Source organism: Caretta caretta, chromosome 2 (assembly GCF_965140235.1).
Source record: "Caretta caretta isolate rCarCar2 chromosome 2, rCarCar1.hap1, whole genome shotgun sequence".
Classification (NCBI taxonomy): Eukaryota; Metazoa; Chordata; order Testudines; family Cheloniidae; genus Caretta; species Caretta caretta.
Genome location: NC_134207.1, coordinates 266,707,944 through 266,727,652, shown reverse-complemented (window position 1 = coordinate 266,727,652; position 19,709 = coordinate 266,707,944). Strand labels below are relative to the sequence as shown.

The following is a 19,709-nucleotide window of genomic DNA, read 5'->3' as shown; positions in this document are numbered from 1 at the left end:
TCCCCATCACTGCCCCTGAGGCAGCAGGGATTAGTGCCTCTTGTGGAGGGTGCACTTCCTTTCTCTCTCTTTCTCCCCCTTAGTCTCTCCAGGCTGTCCCCCCCTTTCTCCAGTGCATGAAGCCTATTTCTCACTGCCCTCATATGCCCCAGGCTGCTCTCAAGCCCGATCTGGCCCTGGCCAGGCTTGCTCCATGGCTGCACTCCCAGCTGGGGCCCTATGAATGACCCACTGGTGGGGATGAGTGACCTAAAGCCCCCCAAACCTGTTCTTGCAAAATGGAAAGAGCTAAAAATCTTCCTTTAAATGAACCTTGCTTGTGGGAGTCTGTCTCCCAGGTGAATGGGACTTGGACAGATGCTTGGACAGAACAAAGCAACAAGTGGATGCATAGCAAAATCACAGCTAAGAGCTGTCATGTGTCTGCAATGGAAGTAATCTGTGATGGCACAGGAGACTGCATGGGACCCTTACCTGTTTAGATTACAATACCTTATATGTTTCAGAGTAACAGCCGTGTTAGTCTGTATTCGCAAAAAGAATACAGTACTCCACAAGTACTCCTTTTCTTTTTGCGAATACCTTATATGTGGCTGAAATGCCATGTGAATGTTACACCTTTCTAATGGGGGGGGGGTGTGGTGTTTTTTTTTCTTTCCCTGTGAAGTGCCTTATGCTCTTGAGACTGGTACTTCCCAAGAGTATGGTGCTAGCTAACGCTTGCAATTAATAATTTTCCTAATTGGGTTTAATGAAAGAGCTGGAAACTATGCCACTATTCTTGCAAGTCTGTATGCTTGAGTTAATGAGGTAGATTGACCTAATTATTGTAAATACCCAATTCAGCATTTTCATAAAACCATGACTGCTCATAGAGGGGAGTGCCTTGTCTATGTAATAGTTTTAGAAGGGTCTTCTTTAGAATACAGCATTAGATTTGTACTATGACTTCCATTTTTCATGGTCTCTCTAGATAAACTCTAGACTCAGACTTGCAGTTCAGTTTCAGAAAAGACATGTTTTCTTTCTTTGTGTGGCTATAGTGCTCGTGAAAGGTGCCAACTTGACAGCCCTGGAGACTGCAATCCTCTAGACCAAGTACAGCAGCAGTACAAGTCTCCACACTGCTTCACCAATGTCACCAAACACCTAGAGACCACTTCTAAGGGTCAGAGGATAGCTTAGTCTTTGTGCCTCTTTGCTGAAACTGCCAACAGGACAGTCAATTAATGCCAAGATGTCTTAAAACTGTATAATCCTACAAGAACACTGTACTTCATCTGTGTTGTAACCTGTTACTGTAACTCCCCATGCCTTTAAAAAAAAAAAACAAACGGGGAAAAAAAACTAAGGGTGTAACTCCCACAAAGGTAGGGTGGCTGTTTAAGTGAAACCTTAAGCAAACCTAACTTAGCACTGACTTGGGATGGAAAGTCTTGGCTTTTAATGCTGTCAAATTAGCCCAGTGTTTTGGGGTGGGAGGGTGAAAGAGATCAAACTTTACTTGTATTTAGCTATGACACTCTTAGTACCTTTCCCAGACCTGAAGAAGAGCTCTGTGTAAGCTGGAACACTGGTCCAATAAAAGGTATTGCCTTACCCATCTTGTCTCTTTAATACTAGCATATGTGCTGTTCAGAGCAATAGTGAAGACCCTGTTGACCATGGCATCTAAGTGACCAGGAAGAGGGAAACAATTATGCCTCAGGCTTGTGATGTTTTTCCACAGTTATGACAAGTTATTGTGTAGATACCTGCAGTAACCATTATTTCAGAAGGTGGCAGCAGAGTTTCCCAATGAAATATGCAGATGCTCCTCATTAGTGACCAGGGTGTTAACGTGTCTAGAAACTAACGTTTCCTGCCAATCTGGAATTCTAAAGTCATTCCAAACTCAAATCAAGTAATATTTCACTTTACATTCTGCACTAATAGGTCATTTCATTCTAATCTAAAAGCATTTTACAAACAAACCTCATGACATCCCTGTAAAATAGAGAGATCTTCCTTTCAGATGGGGAAACTGAGAAACAGGTTAAGTGACTTGCCAAAGGTCCTACAGAAAGTAAGTGGCAGAGCTGGGAACAGAATCTGAGCCCTGTCTCCTATTTTTGTGCTCCTGCCACTTGATTGCTTTCCCTTCATAGTATTCTATATGTAACATTAATACTCAAAGGCTGAATATAAATTATTTTGAGCTTTTCTCCCCCCCCCCCCCCCCAAAAAAAAAAAAAAAAGCTGTTTAAAGCACAGAGAAAACACCTCAATCTGGTCACTTCTGCACTTGTTAAAACTCTTCTGGTGAAGAGGGAGAGTGAGGAAAACCTTTGCAGAAATAATCCTGGAAATGATCAGTGCTAGCGCAAGACTCTTAATGTTACAAGTCATGCTGTCCTTCTAAATGGGGGTACTTGTAGTGTCTGGAAATGCTCTTGAGCTGTATTCAGTATTTTAACCCCCCAAGGTAAGGTTATTTCTTTAGAGATCATAGTGTTGGTTAACAAAACTAGTGTTCTGGTCTATAGGGTGTTGTCCTATGACCATATTGTACCCTTCTGAAGCTACATTCTGTGTGCATTCCATTGCCTTTTATCAGCTTTACTATTGCAAGGTAGCCACTCAAGCCTAGATACAGTAGCGAGGAACTGAGTAGGATCTTAAGGACAAGAGAGGATGCACTATAAAATCTCATTACAGCATATGAAGCAGCTTTAAAATGCCATAAACTAGGGCCCCTGTAAAGTTGAAATGGTACTAGGTGCATATTTGGTTGCTAGAATGGCTTCCTTGACCAGCATAGACAGGCATCTTATGACCTACTACACATCTAGATGGGATTCTCCCCGACAAGAAATTTTAATGACCTTTGCTCAAACACATTATGTGGCAATCTGAATTTCTGGGTTTAAACCATTTAAAGTCTGGTTCGACTTTAAATGGTTTAAACCTAGACATTCAGATTGGTCATTAAAATTTCTTGTTGGGGAGAATCCCATCTGAGTGAAAACAGGCTGTCTTGTAAGCACACAGCATGCAGTTGAAACGTCATACTCATATTCATGGAACAAATGGTACATTTTCAAAATGGAAAGCTTGAAATGCTGTAGAAAAGCTAACACTCCCCAGTTTGACTGGCTAGACCTACAGCTTTTGTTGCTTATTTGCTTTTTTCAACACTTAATTTAATTCTGAATATCATCCACACCCATTTAAATATGATGGATGTTGAGTTGGTTGCATAAGGGTTCGAATCTTGTAAAAAGCTGACACTTGAATGCAACTATCTTGTCTTGAGTGACTTCACAATCTTCCACCATTTGGATGGCAACAAAATGTGACAACCTCCTTGGCGAACAGATTTGGGTAGATATCTGGATCTCCAGTTAAATGCTAGGAGAAGGGATGACCTCAGGCTTGGATTCCAGCAGCTATGTGTCAATGGCCTCTTCCTATTTTGGGCTCATCGGATTATCTTTGTGTTTAGGATCATAGGAGCAACTGGAAGAAAGGTTCTGTTGCTCCTCTCCTGTCCTTGTGGTGGTCCAGTTCTTACTAGGTCGATCTAGATTTTACCAATACCGCAGCAAGTGTTACCAGCCTGTACTCCATTAAGTCTGTTTGAAGCCTTCAGTTGCTTTTACAAACTTCTCTGCAGAGCCCCTCATGCTGAATGTGTGCTGTATTTTGATCAGTCCTCAGTGTAAATATTGATACTTATGGAAGCTTCGAGGATGGAAATGTAGATACTCTGAGAATTCTATAGTCCTTGGGAAGTTCAGGCATCAGTTCTCTTCAGTCCCACAGCAGGTAAGCTCCTGAACTTCCAAAACATGCATTAAAACTGTTCGGTGGTATTATTTAACCCTTCTTGGAAAAATGGCTGAGAACCTGTCTCATGCTCAGGATGATTTTGTTTGAGTAAATTTAAAGACCTTGTGATATGCTCACATCTTCAGAAACTGACACTTTGTAGTTTTGTTTGCTGCTGGAGAAGCAATAGTACAAAATGGGAATGTTTCCTCTCCCCATGTATGTGCTTGTAACATTAACTGTTTCTCATCTATGACCAACCATTTTGCATTAATGCCAGTGTTGATTCTTCTAGCTCTGACTTTTAATATTTCCTCTTTAGTCACTTGCAGCATCTGGTTTTAATAAACCTGCAGGTTGTTGTGTCTGAAGAAATTATATTCCGGAGAAAGTACTTCAATCTTTCCTTATTAAATAACCCATCTTGTGCACCATTTGAAGGTGAGGTTAGGTTAAAAAATTCCAAACTTTCAGTTCAGTTATTTGCCTTTCAGTTGTTCTTATGACACAGTCATTGATCTTTGCACATCTTTTTGACTCCCCAAAAATGCTCTTGATTAAAACTACTGTATAGTTGCAGGAAGGCCTGGGACAGGAGTTTGTTTTTGCAACAACACTGCCCTTGCAGTGATTGAAAAGACCTCTCACTTGCAGGATCAAATTCATGCTCTGATTTCCCACTTCAATAGACAGTATCATTCAATAGCATACGGTGACACTGTAGAATTTACACACATTTTCTGGAGCTGGAGAAGCAGGAATCCTTTTTATCTTGCTACCTAAGTCTTGACAATGTTTACAGTTTAAATGAACTGAAGTAATGAAATGCTTTCCCCTGACTACAACATGAGATGTGTTGATTCAGACATTCATCCTGTCTAATCACTCACTCCCGATATTGATCAGCAGCCTTCACATATATTACATTTTAGATGGAGAAACTAATGGATTCTACACTCCAAGGACTGAAAAATAAGCTAAGCTAATCATTTTTATGTAGAACTGTTTTATATAAATGTCTGTGTGACATGAAAGTTACAATGAAGGTGAAAGTTACTCTGTTTTTGCTAGGAGAAAAAACACATCTTGAAAATGCAACCCTGCTCAAGAAATCAAACCACCATCATGATCACCCTTAAGTACATATAGAAGCATCAGTTAAACTGCAATATGAAATGTATTGACAAGGAAGGAGATGCGAAAACAATTCTAGCAGGCAATCTAACTTAGTCACATGGAAAAATCTCCTGGCTGATATGCAATTTTGTTGTATCAACCAGGAAAGGTACTAACAAGCTTCACCAGGACTTTATTTTCAAAGTGGAAGCCTCTTTACCAAGCTGCTGCTGCACCCTCTGTAGCTCTCTCCCAGCCTCTCAACTCCCTCCCCCTTCCTTCCTGTTTCCTGTCCTTTCAGACTCCCAACAGCCAGTGCTCCCAATTCTAATAATTACAAGCAACATCTAAACACCACATTCCCTCCTCTCAAGAAACTCTCCCAAAATTAAAATAAACATTATTGTTCTAACCACAGGAACAAATATGAAACAAGACACTATACTGTTGGCAGAAATATTACACTGAAAACACTGTAGATACTACATAACAGTCTCTAGTCCAGACAGGTGGTCATCTGGGTCTGACAGGCTGTCTCGCAAGTCCCAGTTCCAGTGCAATGTCTTGTTGTGTTGGTACTATGGTGAAGTCATCCAGTGCAGACTGGGTGTTGGCATAATTTTCTCTTGGTGCATAGGCAGGTGCAAGATAAGAAGCATTCCATACCCACCTATCAGAAAGTTGATAGGTGTAAGGTCCCTTCTTCTCTATGATTTTAAGAGGAGCTGTGAATTTATGGTCCCCTTTGTGTAAAATTCCAGGTTTTTGTATCCTAACAAAGGAACCACACTCAAACTTTGGTTCCTTTGCACCCGCCGCTTGTCTGTGAAAGCCTTAGACTTTGCTTCGTTCTGTTCAACTTTTTTTCTCACATCATCCTTGTTTGGGGCATCAGATCGTGCCTTTGACAATCCAGCAATGTTCAGTTTAGTATTCATCTGTTGCCCATGAAGTAACTCTGTGGGTGATCTTTGTGTTGTGGCACGTCGTGTAGCCCGGTATGCTTGCAAGAAATCGGTAGAGAAGGCTATCCACAATCGCCCTTTCAGTTTAGCTGTTTGCAAACTTCTATTAAACCGTTCGATTTCCCCATTGGCTTGATGGTATTATAGGGATGACCTTCTGTGTAAAATGTTTCTCTGTGCTAGAAAAGTTTCAAACTCCAGGGAAGTAAATTGACTACCACTATCTGAAACCAGTTCTTTGGGGTTATCTTCCCTGCTAAAAACTGAAGAGAGGAACTTAATTACTGTAGCAGAAGAGATTTGCGATGTAAACTCCACCTCAGGCTATTTACTGAAATAGTCTATTAAAGTGATGGCATAATGGCAGTCAATTGGAGCAGTATCAAAGGGTCCTACAATGTCAATCGCCACTTTTTCCCATGCAGATTCAGGAAGAGGAACAGGCTGTAATGGAGGGGTACATGTCACTGCTGTCTTACCATGCATTTGGCAAGTGACGCAGGATTTTGAGTGCTTTGGTTTGAGAGTCCATCCCTGGTCACCAATACAGATCCCATAATCGTTTGGTTTGGACAATTCCTTGAATATCATGTGCCAGGTGTATGAGTTTTGACTGTAATTCTTCTGGCACAAGGAGCCGGTGTGTACCTCGTAGCACACAGCCAACAAACAAAGTTCATCCCAAACTCTAAATTAAGGCAGCAAAACTGGGTCAAGGTTTTTAGGGTGACTGGGCCATCTCTTTTTCATAAATTCCTGTAGTTTTTGTTGAATTGGACATACTGAACAAGCAGCTTGAAATCTGGTTTCTTGTAACTGCAGTGAGAGCGCTTGTAATAAGCGCAACCGCTACATGCTCATCCTCTGGTGGACCATCTGGTGAAGGCAAAGGCAGGCAAGAGGCAATCAGCGACCACGTTCTGGTTTCTAGGCTTATATTCCAGTTCATAACTGAAAGGGAGTAGTCTTGCAGACCATTGAGCAACATGGTATCCTGCTGTTCCCAGTCCTTTCGGGGTGAGCAACATCGTCAAAGGGCTGTGGTCTGTGCACAACTTGAACGTGCGGCCCCACAGGTAAGTGTGTTTTTTTTTTTTCAGTAGCCTAGAGACAAGCAGGTGCTTCTTTTTTGACTGTGTAATATTTTCTCTCAGCATTATTTAGTGTCCTTGAAGCAAATGCAACAGTCCTCTCTGTGTTGTCCTCATATAGTTATGTGAGAACAGCCCCAAGTCCATAATCAGAAGCATAAGTAGTTACACTATTCACTCCTGCATTGCCCACAATTGTAAGTACTGGACTATGTATAATCAAGTCTTTCACCGTTTTGAAACTAGCTTGTGCATCCGTTGTCCACACTAAGGTTGAACTTCTCTGTAGTAATTCCTGTAATGGTTCAATGACAGAAGCATAACTGGGAATGAACTTTGCATACCAGGAGGTAAGACCCAAGAAGGAACGCAAGGTTTGCAAATCTGTTGGAGGAGCATTTGAAATTGCCAAAATATGATCTGGATCAGGTTTTAGTCCAGCCTGTGAAATTGTATTCCCCAGAAAGGAGAGGTCAGTTTGTCTAAAATTGCATTTGCACCTATTGAGCTGGAGGCCTGCTGTGCTGATGCACTTTAGTACAGACTGCAGGTTATTGTCATGCTCCTCAGAAGTATTTCCAAACACGATAATATCATCCAGATAGCACTGAACTCCATGTTGATTCTTCAGAATCAATTACATCTTTTTTGAAAGGCACTTGGGGCAGATGCGAGACCGTATGGAACATGTTTAAAACGAAATAGTCCCTCATGTGTAGTAAATGCTGTGAGGTCTCTGCTATCTTCATGCAACATAACCTGGTAGTATGCGCTCTGCAAATCAAGAGTAGAAAACATCTTTGCTCCACGGTGTTCTGCAAATACTACTTCTATGTGAGGAAGAGGATGGCTGTCAATCACAATAGCTTTATTTGGCTCCCTTAAGTCCATACAAAGGCGAATGCTTCCACCCTTCTTCTGCGTCACTAATGTAGGTGAAACCCATTCTGAGGAGTCGATCTCTTCAATAATGTCCTTTTGAACAAGTTTTCTAAGTTCCTTTGAAACAGCTTCCCTGACTGAAAATGGAAAGCACCATAACTTCTGTTGTACAGGCATCACATTATTCCGCATTTTAACTTTATGCAGAAACCCATAAGCACAGCTGAGTTTCTCCTCAACCTGGTGTTGGGTCCCAGCTGAAAGTGGTGTGTGTACCACAAGAGTGCTTTGCTGAGGAAGAGCAATTCGTCCATTAACTATCCTGAGATTTAAAGCAGCCAATAAATCTCTGCCAAGTATAGGAGTGCCTTTGTGGACAATGTAGAACTCTGCAGTTACACAGCAATCACCAAAAGTAACTATTACTGGCAGGCGGCCATGTACTGGAATATAGTTTTGCAAATAGCACACCAAGTGAAGTTTGGATTCAGTAAGAGGCACATCTTTAAAGTAATGCAAATAGATGGAGTCAGGTAGTATAGCTACTGCTGAGCCAGTGTCTGACATTAGCTGAATAGAGTGTAGTCCGCCTGAGGATATGGCGGAAACATTTACAGTGCACTTTATCTGTTCTGGAATATACGCAGTAGTGATTTTTTTGTCCATGCTCAGCACAGTAACATCTGGTATTGTAACTGCATGCACCTGTTGATTGAACTGGCTGTTGTGACATACTTTAGCAAAATGTCCAATCTTTTTGCAATGATTGCACTGAGCTACTTTTGACGGACATCCTGTGTAGCTTGCAAGGTGTTATGGGGATCCACAGCAAAAGCATGCTTTTACTGTATTTTGAATTTGCTGATTTGGTGGTTTTTCATTAGTTTTCCTCTTGCAGTTGTATGTCTGCAGTGGTAGTGAACTTTTCTGCAAAGGAGTCACAGTCCGGACTGTGCCTCCTGTATCCATGCTCATTATTTTGGCTTCAGCTGTAGCTGACTCAATCTGAGTAGCAATGGTTATTGCTATTTCTAGTGTAAATTGTGGTTCTAGAAGTAAGTGTTCTCTTACATGAAACATGGTTGTTTTCTCAATGAGCTGGTCTCTAATCATCTCATCTGCCATATTCCCAAAGCCACAACTTACAATCAGACTCCTCAGGGAAGCAATATATTGCATTATAGTTTCCCCTGGTTTCTGCTCACACTGGCGAAATCTGTAGCGATTACCTACTACATTCACTTTTGGCACACAAATTCTTTAATGCAGTGATTGCAGTCTTATATTATCTGCAAGGGGAAAAGTGTAAAATATATGCTACCCTTCTGCTCCAAGGCAGTGGATTAGCAGAGTACGCTTTCTTACTTCAGAAATCTCTGTAGCAGTGATTGAGACTTATCTGCTTGCAAACATATGGATCCAGGTAGTAAAAGCAATTGGAGGCTTACCTGGGCTTTGCAGAAAGGGTGCAGGTGGGTTCAGAGGCAGAAGATCCATCCTTGTCGCCAAAATGTTGTATCAACCAGGCAAGGTACTAACAAGCTTCAACAGGGCTTTAATTTCAAAGTGGAAACCTCCTTTACCAAGCTGCTGCTGCACACTCTGTAGCTCTCTGCCAGCCTCTCAACTCCTCCCCCCTCCTTCCTGTTTCCTGTCCTTTCAAACTCCCAACAGCCAGTGCTCCCAATTCTAATAATTACAAGCAACATCTAAACGCCACAAATTTCTTCACTAGAGAACTTGGTTGCAACCTTCTGAACGGGGAAGGAAAAGAGAGGATGAAAATGACATGATTGTGGTACAGAATAATATATGGTATTTGGAAGTTATGTCGTGCACTTGTATGTATTTTCATAATATGTGATATTGAGAGGCATGAATTTTAAAACCAAGAAATGCAATGCATAACCACATGTGGAACTCATTACCACAAGACACTGAAGCTAAGAGTTTAAGGACTTTTTTAAAATTTGCTATTTTGACTACATTAGATTTCTTTGTGATTGGCAAAGATTAAGCTTTTAGGAGCCACTTTGGTTAGAGAACAAAAAATACTCAACTACAAAGTGGACACTAAGGGCAGGTCTACACTTAAAATGTTGCATTGGCTCAGCTGCACCGATGCAGCTGTAAAGCTTAAGTGAAGATGCTCTGACACCGATGGGGGAGAGCACTCCCGTCAGCATAATTAATCCACCTCCCTGAGAGTTGGCAGCTATCCTGACAGGAGAAGCTCTCTTGTCCGCATAGCACTGTCTACACGGAGTTAGGTCAATGTAACTGCAGGCAAATCTACGCTACAAAATTTAGTTGATGTAAGCTGCAGTCTGTACGTCTGTGCAATAATTAAATTGCTTTTGCATGTCCACATCACGCTCTGTGCCAGTGGTGCGCGTCTTCACCAGGAGTGCTTGCACTGATTTAACTGTCCTTGTGGGACGGCTTCTGAAAGGCGGTAACAGTCGATGTAAGCAATGCAGTGTCTACACTAACACTGCATTGACCTAATTGCTATGCATCTTGCAGAGCTGGAGTTAAGTCAGTGTAGTGGATGAGTTACATTGGTGGGAGCTACATTTGAGTGTACTCTTACAGAGTTAGGTCAACATAAGCTGTCTTTTGTTGACCTAATTCAGTAGTGTAGACCATGCCTCAGTTGCTCAGAGGTGTGGATTTTTCATACCCCTGAGCAATGGAGTTATATTATTTTGTCTGTAGCGTCGACCAGATCTAAGGCAGCTGAAACTTGTGTGCAATCTCTGTATGAAGTGTTGTAGCTATGTTGTCCTAGGATATTAGGAAGACAAAGTGGGTGAGGTAATATCTTCTATTGGACCAACTTCTTTTGGTGAGAGAGACAAGCTTTTGAGCTTACACAGAGCTCTTTTTCAGGTCTGGGAAATGGACTCTGTGTCACACAAGGTAGAACAGATTGTTTAGCGTAAGTAGTTAACGTGCATTTCAAGGGACCAATGAAGTTGAAGTAGCCCATTATTACCTCTCCAGTCATGGGTGGAAAGCTGAGGGAGTTTAAGTGGGTTATAGATTGTTGTAATAAACCATAAATCCAGGGTCTCCATTCAGTCCATGACTTTCAGTATCTAGCAAAATTATGAATTTAATCTCCCAGGCTCACCTTTAGAAGGTGTTTGTGAACGTTTCCTTTGAGGATGAGGACTGAGAGGTCGGATATAGAGTGATCGCTTTGAGAAAAGTGTTCACCCACTAGTGATATGGTGGTTTGTCTTTTTTATAATTTTTCTATGCGAGTTCATTTGACAGCATAGTGGTTCTCTGGTTTCACCTGCATAGTTGTTGTTGGGACACTTAGTGCACTGGATGAGGTGTACACTACATGTTGTGATAGACATGTGTAAGAGGATCTTGGAAAGGTGTATTGTGGGGGTGTTGATGACTTAAGAAGGAATAGTAAAATTGCACAAATACAAAATGGGAAATCGTTGCCGAGGAAGGAATATTTCAGAAAAAGATCTGTGGATTGTAGTGGATCACAAACTAAATATGAGTCAGCAATGTAATACTGTTGCAGAAAAGTGATCATCATTCTGGGATGCATTAGCAGGAGCGTTGTGAGACAGAAGAAGAAGAAATCTTCCACTCTGCTCAGCACTGATAAGGTCTCAACTGGAGTATAGTGTCCTGTTCTGGGCACCACATCTTAGGAAAGACATAGACAAATTGGAGAAAATCATTTTTGTTGCTCTCTTCTGGAGTAAAGGTCTAGAAAACATGACCTATGAGGAAGATTGGAAAAAACTGATTTATATAGTCTGGAGAAGACTGAGGGGGGACAAAACAGTCTTCAAGTATGTAAAAGGTTGTTAGAGAATTGTTTTCCGTATTCACTGAGGACAGGACAAGAAATAATCGGCTTAAATTGCAGTAAGGGAGGTTTGTTAGGAAGTTTTTCTAACTCTAAGGGCAATTAAGCACCAGAAAAAATTACTTGGGGAGGTTGTGAAGCCTCCATCACTGGAGGCTTTTAAGAACAGGTTACACACACCTGTCAGGGCTGGTCTAGAGATAATACTTAGCCCCTTGTCTAAGTGCAGGGGACTGGACTAGATGACATGTTGGCGTCCCTTCCAATCCTACATTTCTAGGATTCTGTGCTCCAGCCCAGGGCTGAACAGGACTTTCCCTGCAATTGCAATTCCTTGCTGTTCTGGACTGTGCTGGGTCTGTGCACCAGAACTAATATCTGGGAGCCTGTCTCTCCTGTCCTCTCATTCCCCACCCCCACTGGGCCCAGTTGGCATGGAGGAGGAAACTGCCTGAATCATGTGCAGAAGGGACAGGATCTGGGGAGTTGGGGCAGGAGTAATTTGAGGCAGAGTTGGGAGGGGAAGGGAGAAGAGGATTAGTTGGGCAAAGAATCTGGGATTAGGAGCCAGAGAGGGAAATGGTGGGTGTGGAGAGACCGAAATCCGATGGGGAGCCTGAGTGCAGGAGAGAACTGGGACTGGCTGGGCAAAGAGATTGGGACAAGAAGCTGGGGGAAGGGGAAATGCAGAGGCTATTTGATGGAGTTGGGCAGGGAGTGAGAAGACTGCCTGAGAACTGAGGAATGGGGAGACTGGGAGTCTAGGACTGGATGGACAAAGAGAGTGGGGCAAGAAGCCTGAGGAGTGGAGACTGGGACTGGCTAGGTGAGGGGATTGAGATGAGGAGCCATGGGTAGGGAAGAGGTGGTACAGATTTGTGGGGAAATGGGCAAAAGAATGTGTCCACTAAAGCAAGCACACTCCCCTCCAAAGCTTGGATTGGAACCCAAGAGTCCTGAGTTTCACCATTCCTCTGCTGTCAGGAAATAGCTGTGAAACCTTCTCTAACCCCTGTCCACATACAGGAAGACAATCTGTTACTGCTGTCAGCCACTCCATTAGTTCAAGTGGCAGAGGACTTAAGGGTGAATCTAAATGTTCAGCCCAGCTGATGGTGAAGCATGTGGGTTTTTTCCAGTTTGCTTTTTTTAAAAACCTAGGAAATCATAGACAAATCTACAAGAAGGTTGCTTGTACAACCTGAATTTGGCCCCTTTGTGTGAATGCATTATACTCTCTTTAATTACATGATCAGACTTTTTCCCACAGGATCCTGGGTTCATTCGGTGCACAAGCCTATTTATATCCTGGGAAGATGTGGATTTAGGCTCACCCAAACCCAAAGGCCTGCCTCCTTAACCAAGGAGAGGAACCACTAAGTCCAGAAAACAAGAGTATGTATGGGGTCAATGAATAATGAAAAAACAGGGATGGAAGTGAGACTAATAGGCTTATAAGAAAAATACTGCAGGGAGATACAGGATGAACCTGCTTTGGGGATGAATCAGGGTTGTGTAATGGAGAGAGTGTTGTCTGTAGGACTCCTGCCTCATTTGTTGCAGCAGTCAGAAGGTGTATAGCAAATGAGATGGGACTGCAGGAAGAGAGAAGATGATCTCATGGTTAAGGCTGTTGAATGCTGCCCTGGGGAACTCGATTCTATTCCTACTTCTGCCACTTAGTTCCTATGTGATGCTGGGTATATCACTGAAATCAAACTTTTCACAGCTGGTCACTAATTATTTCTCACTTTTTGGGTGCCTGAGTTGATACCTGGGGGTGTGATTTGCAGAAGTGGTGAGCACTCACAGGTGCAACTGAAGTCACTGGGAGCTGTGCTTTGAACCTGCAAAGTGTTGTATTACGCTAAGTACTCTGAAAAATCAGGTCTTGTGTGTCTCAAATTGGGCACCCAAAAAGCTGAAGAAGAGCTCTGTGTAGCTCAAAAGCATGTCTCTTTCACCAACAGAAGTTGGTCCAATAAAAGATATTACCTCCCCCACCATGACTCTAGTATCCTAGGACTAACATGACTACAGCAACACTGCAAACAAAAGATCACAGTATGTTAGTTGTGGGGCCTAGAAGTGTCTAGGGTATTTGCTCTGATGAAAGTGGGACTTTTCTGTCATTTTTATGAATGATACGCATGGCAGAATGCAGGGCTGAAGAGCTCTGTGTAAGCTTGAATCATAGAATCATAGAATATAAGGGTTGGAAGGGACCCCAGAAGGTCATCTAGTCCAACCCCCTGCTCGAAGCAGGACCAAATCCCAGTTAAATCATCCCAGCCAGGGCTTTGTCAAGCCTGACCTTAAAAACCTCTAAGGAAGGAGATTCTACCACCTCCCTAGGTAACGCATTCCAGTGTTTCACCACCCTCTTAGTGAAAAAGTTTTTCCTAATATCCAATCTAAACCTCCCCCACTGCAACTTGAGACCATTACTCCTCGTTCTGTCATCTGCTACCATTGAGAACAGTCTAGAGCCATCCTCTTTGGAACCCCCTTTCAGGTAGTTGAAAGCAGCTATCAAATCCCCCCTCATTCTTCTCTTCTGCAGGCTAAACAATCCCAGCTCCCTCAGCCTCTCCTCATAACTCATGTGTTCCAGTCCCCTAATCATTTTTGTTGCCCTTCGCTGGACTCTCTCCAATTTATCCACATCCTTCTTGAAGTGTGGGGCCCAAAACTGGACACAGTACTCCAGATGAGGCCTCACCAATGTCGAATAGAGGGGAACGATCACGTCCCTCGATCTGCTCGCTATGCCCCTACTTATACATCCCAAAATGCCATTGGCCTTCTTGGCAACAAGGGCACACTGCTGACTCATATCCAGCTTCTCGTCCACTGTCACCCCTAGGTCCTTTTCCGCAGAACTGCTGCCTAGCCATTCGGTCCCTCTCTTGAAAGCTTGTCTGTCTTGTGATCAGAAGTTGGTCCAATAAAAGATACTACCTCACCCACCTTTTCTCAAGCATGGCACAGACTTACTTGACTTAGGATTGCTACCTATTGAATATAGAAGGGTTAAAATGCTGTCCTGGAGCACAACTGGAGATAATGAAGGGTTTATGTCATGGAACTGTCTGGGGTGGTATAAATGGGTTTTCTAGGACTGGCTTAAACCAACCTGTATCAATGGAGGTTCTGGGAAGACAATTGGAACCCCAAGGTCTGAACAGTTGACACCTATCAACAGGAAACTTGGGCAGGTGGAACATGTGAACTCAGCATGAGCTTGCAGGAGGAAGACAATGGGCTGAGAGGTTACGGGAGGCTAGGGTAAGAGCAGAGCTTGGGAGAGATACAGTAGCTCTGACCTGGGTCTGACTGACGACCGAGGGGCAGAGAGAAAGGAAACCAAGTGATTCCTAGAGAAACGTGGCTCAAGGGGGCTTTAGCCAGCATGGACCATGTCTTTGTGCTAGCCTAAGGAATCCCCAGTATTACGTTCCAGTTGACTAATAAATCCTATGCTGTTTAGAAAAGGCTGCCTGGTGTCACTGCATCTACTTGCTGAGGTGCTTTGATCTCTGAAGAGGGCAAAAATTCTCTGAACAGGAGTCTTTCTCTGTCGGCCTTGCTGGGCAGAGTTCATGGTGTGGAGCCTAGATGCTAAGTCTTAGACGTTGCGGCTGGGTGGTCTCCCCTTGTAGAAGAGTGGGACCTTTTGTGGGTCTAGCACACTGAGGGGGCTCCTCCAAGAGACTGCTGAAAAGCTGGGACACGACACTGATCCTGTGGATGTGAGAGATACATTCACAGCTCTATACTGAAGCTTTCATGTATGTTTTTGGAAGGTATATTAAATCTCATTCTTCACAGCTTAACACAAACCAACCAATCTTCAACCAACCTGTTAAATTAGAATGAGAAGTGTGGTGGGGGTACAGATAATCCCACATCTGCCTACTGCAGGGTTCTTTCACCTTTTTCTGAAGCTTCTGGTTCTGGCCCAGTTAGATAGACCTTGGGTCTGACCAAGAAATGGTAATTCCTATGTTACGTGTATGGTCTTAGCCACATTGCAGCTGGAACTAAAATGACTACATCAGTTGTAATTCATACCTTCAGTTATTTCAGGGCCAGTCTATGTGAAGACACTTATTTCTAAATACAAGCATTCTGTTTTGGTAAATAGGACAATCATTCAAAAATGTGTCCTTGCAGAGATTTACAATCCTAATGGAAGATGTAAGTTAGTTTCCGTGTAGCCAAGCCATCAAACATGGCTGAAATTTTCTTATAGTGTGGACCCAAGAAGAGAGTTCATGCAGTAAAAAGCATCACCCTGACAGCTATGGGACAGTCACAGAAAACATTGTTGGACTTTATGTACTTGGGTACCTCTGAGTTTGGACGTGGCTGGTAGGATGGTGATCAGCTGTCGCTTGGAGCATTCCACAGATTTGCATGACTATTACTGGTGAGCTCTCAGGATTTGCTCCTTTGGAGGTACTCAGCATTTCTGCTGAGCCAGACTCTGTATTTACTGTAGGCAGAAAGCCGCAAAACTTCTGAAATAAATGTACTTTGGCTGTAAAACAGTGAAAGGATTCATGAAAACTAGTAAGAGTGCCAAGTATATTCCAGCAGTTAAAACATGTGAAGCACAAAGGTCAAAGTGTAATCGACCCATCCTTAGACAGTGTGTAATAAGGGAGATGGATTGTCTTTTGAATCCCCTCAGAATTGAATGAACTGGCACAGGAACACTGATAGAAAGATTTCCAAACAAACCAAAATAACTGGTTTCTCTAACTCAGGGAGAGGCTTTCAGTACAAAAATAAGCTCCAGTGGTTGGTTTATAACTCAGATTGACCTTGATGTTGCCTCCAAGTGGTGGCTGTCATAGGACCTCGACCTGACAGAAGAAGCTACTCCAGAAGTGCTGCATAGTACCTCTTATCATTAGTGTCAAGGGGCTTGAACCTCACAGTATCTGAGGTATAATACTTCATTTAAAGATCACATTAGCCACCTCTGCAATAACCGATAACTCTGGGATTCCAGGGTAGAACTAAACAGGCCGTGTCTACTCTTAAACTGCTACAGTGGCGCACCTGTGCCGCTGTAGCACTTCAGCATAGACATTACAGCAACAGGAGGGGCTCTCCCATCACTGTAGGTAATCCTGTGAGAGTTGGTAGATAGGTTGATGGAAGAAGTCTTCTGTTGACCTAGTGTTTATGCAGGAAGCATAGCTTGTCTCGGAGATGTGGCTATTTTGCACCCTGAGGCATGCTGGGTCGATCTTATGTTCTAGTGTAGACTAGCACCACAGTTAAGGACAGGAGGAGAATGCTGTATCCATTTGAAATGGTAAGTTTAACTCTAGGATGCAGAACAAAACTAGCAGAGTTGGAATTTGGCTAGCACATCAGACCTAATGTCCCATCTTTGGCAGAAGGTGCCTTGGAATATTAAACATTAAAACACTCTCCCCCTCCCATCCCTGCATTTGTAGAATGGACTGAATGATCTACTATACACGGAGACCTAATTTCTATGATTGTGATGATACCCTTGAGATGTAGCCTCTTGTGATAAGCACACAAACAGGACCCCTTTCCTCCCACTCATCTGAAAGCCGCTCCAATGGGCCAGTGCTGACTTACACAGAAGGGTTCAATCTACTGAATCACTAACATTGTTTGTGCATCACCAAGGTGTTCCTTGGAGATCTCCAAGGCTAGGTCAGAACTTTGACAGCCATAACAATATGCTATCTTTCTTCGGAAAGGTTAGGTGGGTTTGAAGTGTCTTTTGGAAAGCTGAAATGTGCAGATCTCAAACTTGGGTGATCCTTTAGTTTAAAAGATCCCTTTGGTGGCTCTGGGATTGTCTAGTAAAGAGAGACTGGCACAAGAAAACACATATCAGACTAAGCAAAGAATCTGAAGTATGTGCAGACATACAGTCAAAGCCTTTTTGTTTTTTATCTGCCAGAGTATTTTTAGCTTAACCATTATTTAGCCAACCACTAGCACAACAGCAAAATCTTCCAGATGTTCTTAACTAAAAATCCACCAAGCATATTTTCCCTTAACAAAATAGATCCAATAAATACACAAGTTCACTAATTAAGATGGTTTGCATAATGTCACTAATTGAGGTTAATCCTCTAAGTGATCTCCACAAAACAAGTGGAGAAGTGCTGTCAAAATACTAGGGTCAGCTGAATTTAAGGATTGTAGATTCTGGGTTTTTCCCCCCCTCTCTTTCCTTGGAAGTAGAGATGGGACACTGAATGGGGTTGGTTGGTTGGTGCTCTGAGGTGGTACTGAGAATTCTCAAGTGCTTGGCTGTTGTCTTGGTCGGGGTCTACCTGATCTAACCATATTCTGTGTTGCAAGAATTTTCCCCCAGGTGGGATTGGCAGGGATCTGTGGTAGGCGTAGGGAGATTTTCCACCTTCCTCTGCAGCATGGGGCATGGCCATGTGGGTCACTTGCTATGATCATCTTGTATCTCACTAATTAAATTTCCTGCCATTGCAAGGGCCTCAGGCTTTGTGCACTTTGATACCTCCTGTTCTCTGCCTGTGGTGCACACAATAATTTAGTCTGGAGGGCTGCGATACTTTGGTTTAATTCTGATAGTTGGTCTTGGTGTCGGGATGGCTGGATGATGATGATTAGTGGTCTGTGATATGCAGGAGGACAGAGTAGATCAGGGGTTCTCAAACTTCATTGCACCGCAACCCCCTTCTGACGACAAAAATTACTACACAGCCCCAGGAGAGGGGACTGAAGCCTGAGCCCTCCTGAGCCTCACTGCCCTGGGAGGGGGCAGGGCCAAAGCCTGGGGCCCATCACCCACAACTGAAACCCTCAGGCTTTGGCCCCGGGTGGTGGGGCTCAGGCTTTGGCCTGGGCCCCAGCAAGTTTAACACCAGCCCTGGCAAGCCCATTACAATGGGGTTGCAACCCACAGTTTGAGAACCGCTGGACTAGATTGGGTAGTCCCTTCTGGCCTTAAGCTATGAAACGACCATCTTGCTGGCTTTTGCACCAGTAACAGCAATGGGACATAGTGGCCATTTTGCATAAGCAAAACTTCATGACAGCAAGAGGCTGGAATAAGGAAAGTTTTATTGTTGTTTGTTTAAAAAAAAAAAAATCCCCAAATATTGCCAGTCTTGTAAGAGCAAGGAAATAAAGGCAGTGTTTTGCCATCACAAGCAGTTCAGACCCAGAAAGTTGAAGATAGTGGTCACATTGGGACACTGGTTTGAGACTGTGTCAGGTAAATGACACTTCTCCTTTTACAGATGCCTTTAAAGGAGCTTGGGAAAGGGAGGTGATGACCGTTGCTTTGGGGACATGTGTGATGGGAGTGGGAAAACACAGGTCATTAGGATGGTACTGCTTATGGAGATGTGCTTGGTGAGACAGGAAGAGCCTTTAACCCCTGAGTGTGTCAAGGCTGAGATTGGTTGTCAACTAGTTGATTGCCTTGCCTCCTTACCCACAGCAGCATGTTTTCCTCACCTGCTTCACTCCTATCTTCTAGCCGCATGCAGGGAACCTCTGGCGAAAATGAAGTTTGTCTGTCTGTGGGAGGATGCCTGCTAGCTGCCGGGTTTGTCCTAAACTACTCCCTTGGAGGAACCTCAACTCCTGCGATGTCCCAACATGGCCTCTCTCCGCTCCCTTAGACTGACCTAGTTGGAGGCACAACCCTGTCTTCGGTCACATAGCTTGATAAGAGGATGCAATCAACGTTAACTATAAACTCAAGCCCATTTGAACATTAAGACCTGGTCTATATTTATAGCTATGCCCATCTAAGTTTTGTCAGTTGGTGTGGAAAAAAACCATGCCCTCTAGTGACATGGCTATGCCGACAAAACCCCCTGTGTAGACACAGCTATGCTGACAGAAAAGGGCTTCTGCTGATGTAGCTAACGTTCTGGATGCAGAGTTCTTATACCAGCAGAACATCGGGCTGGCTGACCCTAGAAAGTTAGGTCAGTCTAACTACGATGCTCA

At 43.3% G+C, this 19,709-nt stretch overlaps 1 protein-coding gene across 3 annotated transcripts in view; it reads left to right on the top strand.

Annotated features, from left to right (window-relative positions):
- CCM2 (CCM2 scaffold protein) overlaps positions 1 to 19,709 on the top strand; it is a 125,680-nt gene that overhangs the window by 661 nt on the left and 105,310 nt on the right. The gene's annotated exons all lie outside the window — the stretch shown is intronic.